This window comes from Callithrix jacchus, chromosome 9, assembly GCF_049354715.1.
Source record: "Callithrix jacchus isolate 240 chromosome 9, calJac240_pri, whole genome shotgun sequence".
NCBI classification, from domain to species: domain Eukaryota; kingdom Metazoa; phylum Chordata; class Mammalia; order Primates; family Cebidae; genus Callithrix; species Callithrix jacchus.
Window position 1 is genome coordinate 37,632,424 of NC_133510.1, and position 6,689 is coordinate 37,639,112.

At 35.3% G+C, this 6,689-nt stretch overlaps 1 non-coding gene across 1 annotated transcript; it reads left to right on the forward strand.

Annotated features, from left to right (window-relative positions):
• The first annotated feature begins 2,635 nt into the window (after positions 1–2,635).
• Positions 2,636–2,742, forward strand: LOC118144590 (U6 spliceosomal RNA). Its single transcript, XR_004729358.1, has one exon. It is a non-coding gene; the product is annotated as a U6 spliceosomal RNA (small nuclear RNA).
• The last annotated feature ends 3,947 nt before the right edge of the window (positions 2,743–6,689 follow it).

Below are 6,689 nucleotides of genomic sequence, written 5' to 3' on the forward strand. Positions count from 1 at the left end.
AGATCAATGAGACAGAAAATTAACAAGGATATCCCGGAATTGAACTCAGGTCTGGACCATGTGGACCTATTAGACATCTACAGAACTCCCCACCCCAAATGCACAGAATACATACTCTTTTCAGCACCATATCCCTTATTCTAAAATTGGCCACATAATTGGAAGTAAAACAAATTCAAAAGAACCAAAATCATAACAGTCTCTCAGACTGCAGTGCAATTAAATTTGAACTCAGGATTAAGAAATTCACCGTAACCCACACAACTCCATGGAAACTGACCAACCTGCTCTTGAATGTGACTACTGGATAAATAATGAAATGAAGACAGAAATAAAGATGTTCTTCAAAACCAATGAGAATGAAGACCCAAAGTACTGGAGTCTCTTGGAACATTTAATGCAATGTCTAGAGAGAAATTTATAGCACTAAATACCCATAAGATATGCAAGGAAAGATCTAAAATTATACCCTAACTTCACAATTAAAAGAACTAGAGGAGCAAGATCAAACAAATTCAAAAACTAGCAGAAGACAAGAAATAACTAAGATCACAACAGAACTGAAGGAGACAGAGACACATAAACCCTTCAAAAAAATCAGCAAATCCAGGATCTGGTTTTTTGAAAAGATCAACAAAATGGAAAGTGTGAATTTTTTTCTGGCAATAGATTGTAGGTTTCTTAAAGGAAGGGGCCATTTGTTTCCTTGATGTTTCCCAAAGAACTTGGCATAGTATCTTATACTTCATTTTTATTTAGTAACAACTTAATATTTAGTGGATTAATGAATGATTGACTGTTTTCCAAGAATGTCTGACTCTTTTGCTTCATTTTCTGGTAGCACCCAGATGTCCAGGCTGAGTACTTTCTCTATCACTGTTAGAAGTGAGTAGAAAGCTTCAGACAGATGCCTTGATATCAGAAAGTGTCCTCTACTCCTATATTGTTGGGAAAAGCAGCAAAGGAGAAAGGACTTACAGAGTGCCTACATAAATTGGTTATGAATCACATATAAACAAGGAACAACAAACTGTGAAAGGCCGCAGTAGGCCTCTGAGGAGGAAAGTCTCTCCATGCCTCATGTTCTGGTGCAGGCTGGCCTCGGCTCTATTATAAACATTGTGCTCAAGGACGTAAAACTCCTTCTTAGCACTAGGTTGAAGCCAGACTTGTAGGCTTCCTGTAAGGTCTGCATTCCATCTGCTGTACATAGATAATAAGTTAAAGAAAGCCACATGTTCTTGTTTTGTAAAACTCCCGAACTGCCACTGTTATCAATCCTTAGGATGACACACCAGTTCCAGCTCACTGATTCAGTTATTTCCTGCTCACTGATTTACTCTACCATCATGTCACTGTCTTTCCACTATCACTCCACCCCTATCTTATAGATCAAAGTTATTGTAACCAATACATAGGGTAGATCATCAGAGCCTGGGGCCTTCACTGCCTCCTCCAAAGTAATAAGTGATGGCCCCCATTCCCACTCTTTGCACTCTTAATCTGTCTTTTTCTCATTCCTTTATCACCCCTGAACTTGGGGTAACCACTGGTGATGTAGGGCTGGCTACCTATATTCTGGTGCCCAATGTGGACTCATTGATCCTGCATTCTGGCACCCAATGTGTGGGGCTCATGGATTCCCTACATTATATAAATCAGATAATGGCCATGTGTGTGAAAATGTGATTTACAGAGCTTGACAAGGAAAGCATGACTACCTACATATGAGGAAACCTCAGCAATTATAGGTGGTGCTAAACATAAAGACATGGCTCTTACTAGAGTAATTGATATGAAGAGATGGTTCACAGAGGAGATAAAACCTTATTAAATGCCTAAATATAAGATCCATTAGGAAAGTTTTAAGAATTTAACTGGAGAAGGGAACATGATTATATAAGGAAAGAAGACATTTTCCACAAATAATATAACCTTAAAAATGAACTTAAGCAAAACCCTATATAACATATAAAAAGACTATAGATTATTTCTTAAATTTTTAACAACTTCATTTGATTAGAAATAGACTCGTGTAGATAGCAAAAGGAAGTATATAATTGCCTCAGTATAAAATAAATAATATTTGTAGATGTCAAAAATTAAAACAAGTCCTCTTGGGAGAAAAAAACATTCCTTTTGGCTTAATGGAGATTTTTAGAGAGGATATGGAGACCACTTATGAGAGATTTTTCAAGTTTTAGTAAGATATCCTCTAGAGATCTTCCAAAACTATAATTTTGTGAAATAAAAAAGTGACTATTCAAGAGAAGATGTTACAGATGTAATTGTCTCTTGAACTTTTTCTTGTTTCTGCATGTTTTAACATTATTGTCTTGTCCCCTCTGTGGGTATTAATGAGAAGGCACTTAAGATAAAATGAAGAGCTGTACTGCTTTAAACACTTTATCCCAGACTGTGAGGAGCAGCTTAAAGAACTACATAAGCAAAAAGAAAGGAGGTTACTCTATGGATTTAATCAGGTTGAATGAACAATTACAAAATGAGGCTTGATTTGTCCTCAAGGGATTCTTTTTTCAACCCCCCAAAAATCTCTGTATTACATTGTTGATTATACATATTTTTATTGATTTATCATGTTAAATGTAAAAATTCAAACAAATGGAAGTCTATAGTGCTTGAATCAGCAGCACATATACTAAAATTGGTATCATACAGAGAAGAAGAGCATGGCCTCTGTACAATGATGTCACACAAATTTGTGAAATGTTCCATATTTTTGTACCTGAACAGTACCAGTTCCCTGAAAACATCCAGAAAAGAAGTCTACTGACTGTACTTACTGGACACCACAGTTAGAGAAATACCCAAACAAAGAGATAAGAAAAAACCAACACAAGAATACTGGCAACTCAAATGTCCAAAATGTCTCTTGTCATCCAACTGACCACACTCGTTCTCAAACAAGTGTCTTAACAGGGCTGAGATGGCTGAAATGATTGAAATAGAATTCACAATATGGATAGGAATGAAGAATGACAAAAACCAGTTCTTGGACACTAAGAATATAATAAAATTTTACTGAAGCTTAGAGATGACATAGCCAGTATAAGAAAAATAAACCAAACATCCTATAGAGCTGAAAAACACACTACAAGAATCTCACAGTATATTCATAAGTATTACTAGCAGAATATACCAAGCTGAGGAAGGAATCTCAGAGCTGGAAGACTGGTTCTCTGAAATAATACAATCAGATAAGAACAAAGAGAAAAGAATGAAAAGGAATAAACAAAACCTCTGAGAAGTATGACATTATGTAAGAAGGCCAAATTATATGAATCAGTGGCATCTCTGAAAAAGGTGGGGAGAGAGTAAGCAACTTGGAACACATATTTTGAGATATTGTCTATGATAGCATCCCCAACCTCATTAAGTGTAGCCAACCTTCAAATTCAGGAAATACAGAAAATCCTTTCAAGATTCTACATAGGATCATCCCAAAGACACAACATAGTCATCAGATTTTCCAAAGTTGAAATTAAAGAAGAATCTTAAAGGCAGAGATCAGCTACAAGTAGATTTCCATCAAACCACAAACCAGACGGGACTGGGGGCCTACATTCAACATTCTTACGGGGGAAAAAATCAACAATCGAAAATTTCATATCCAGCCAAACTAAGCTTCCTAAGTGAAGGAGAAGTAAGACCCTTTTCATATGGGCAAATGCTAAAGGAATTCATTACCCCTAGACCTGTCTTACAAGAACTCTTTGAAAGAAGTACTAAATATGGAAACAAAAGACAATTACCAGTCAATAAAAATCACATTGAAGTACACAGACAACTGACACTACAAAACAACCATATAAGCAAATCTGCATAATGATCAGCTAACAAAAAAATAGTATAAAATCCACACCAAATTAACCTTGAATGTAAATGGACTAAAGCCCCACTTAAAAGGCACAGAGTGGTAAACTAAAAAAGCAAGAACCAATGGTATGGTATCTTCAAGAGACCTATCTGACATGCAATGCCACCTATGGGCTCAAAAAAAGAAAAAAAAAAAGAAAAGACAAAAAAGAAGAGATGGAGGAAAATCTACCAAGTAAAATGGAAATCAGAAAAAAGTAGAAGTGGCAATCCTAATTTCAGACAAAATGGACTTTAAACCAACAAAGATGAAAAAAGACATAAAAGGGCATTACATAATGGTAAAGGTTTCAATTCAACAAGAAGACCTATCTTAAGTACATATACACCCAACACAGGAGCACCTAGATTATAAAGCACCTAGATCATAAAGCACCTAGATCATAAAGCAAGTTCTTAGAGACCTACAAAGAGACTTAGACTACCACACAATAATAGTGGGAGACTTCAACACTCCACTGACAGTATTAGACAGATCATTTTAGTAGAAAATTAACAAAGATGTTCAGGACTTGAACTAAACACTGGAACAAATGGTTCTAACAGACATTTACAAAAGTCTTCACCCCCCAACAACAGAATAAACATTCTTCTTATTGCTACATGGCACATACTCTAAAACTGTCACACTATCAAACATAAAATAATGCTCAGCAAATGCATAAAACCCCACAAAATTATATCAACCACACTTTCAGACTACAGTCAAATAAAAAATGGAAATCAAGTCTAAGAAAATGGCCTCAACCATACAATTACATAGAAATGAACAACCTGCTACTGAATAACTTTTGGGTAAATAATGAAATTAAGGCAGAAATCAAGAAATTATTTGAAACTAATGAGAACAAAGATACAATGTATCAGAATCACTGGAACGCAAATAAGCCAGTCTTAAGAGGGAAATGTATAGCACTAAATGCCCACATCAAAAACTTAGGAAGATCTACAATTAATGACCTAACATCACAACTAAAAGAACTAGAGAAGCAAGAGCAAACCAACCACAAAAAAATCTGAAGAAAACAAAAAATAAGCAAAATCAGAGTTGAACTAAGGACAATCAAGACACAAAAAAAATCATTGAAAAGATCAGCAAATCTAGAATTGGTGTTTTGAAAATATTAATAAGATAAAGTCCTAGCTAGACTAATAAAGCAGAAAAGAGAGAAAATCCAAATAAACATAATTAGAAACAACAAAAGGAATGGCATCACTGACTCCACAGAAATACAAATAACCATCAGGGACTACTAAGAACACTTCTATGCACACCAACAAGACAATGTAGAAGAAAAAGATACATACTTGGAAACACACACTCTCAAAACTGAACCAGGAAGAAATTGAATCCTAAACAGGATTGAATTTTTGTTATTGAATCCAATAACAAATTCTAAAATTGAATCAATAATAAATAGCCTACCAACCAAAAGAACCGATGAATTTACAGCTGAATTTTGCCAGATGTACAAAGAAGTGCTGGTTACATTCCTGCTGAAACTATTAAAAAAAATTTGAGGAGGGAATCCTCCCTACTCATTCTATCATCCTGATACCAAAACCTGGCAGAGAACACTGCAATAACAAAAAAAACTTTAGGCCAATACCCTTGATGAGCATTGATGAAAAAATTCTCAAAAGTATACTAGAAAACTGAAACCAGCAGCACATCAAAAGGTTAATCCACCACAATCAAGTAGGTTTTATCCCCACAATGTAAGGTTGGTTCAACATATACAAATCAATAAATGTGATTCATCATGTAAAGAGAACTAAAGACAAAAGCCACATGATTATCTCAGTAGATGCAGAAAACTGTTTAGACAAAATTCAACATCCCTTCATGTTAAAAAATCAACAAACTAGATATTGAAGGAATGTACCTCACAATTGTAAGAGTCATCTATGACAAGCCCACAGCCAGCATCATACTGAATGGGCAAGAGCTAGGATATTGCCCTTGAAAACCAGCACAAACTCATCACTTTTGTTCAACATATTTTAATAGCTTTGGAAGTCCTGGCCAGAGCAGTCAGACAAGAAAAAGAAATAAAGGGCATCCAAATACAAAGAGAGGAAGTCAAACTATTGCTCTTTTCTGATGACATGATTCTATATCTAAAAAACCCAACAGTCTCACCCAACAACTCCTTAAGTGGATAAGCGACTTCAGCAAAGTTTCAATATGCAAAATCAGTATACAAAGATCATTAGCATTTCTGCACACAAACAACATTCAAGCCATGAGCCAAATAAGTAATGCAATTTCATTTGCAGTAGCCACAAATAAAATAAAATGCTTAGAAAATATAGCTACCAGAACGATGATAGATCTCTATAATAAGAACTATAAAACACTGCTCAAGGAAATCAGTGATAACATAAACAAGTGGAAAAACATTTTATGCTCATGGATAGGAAGAATCAGTATCGTTAAAATGGTCATAGTGCCCAAAGCAATTTACAGATTCAATTGCTATTCCCATCAAACTACCAATGACATTCTTCACGGTACCAGAAAAAAGCTATTTTGAAATTCATGGAATCAGAAAAGAGGCAAAATAGCGAAAGCAATTCTAAGCAAGGAGAACAAATCTGGAGGCATCATGCCACAGGACTTCAAAGTAGACTAAGGGGCTACAGTAATCAAAAAAGCATTGTACTGGCACAAAGATACATAGACCCATGGAACAGAATAGAGAGCTCCAAAATAAGGTCTTCCACCTACAGCTCTGATTTTTGGCAAAGCTGACAATGGGAAAAGGACATTTTATTCAATAAATGGTGCT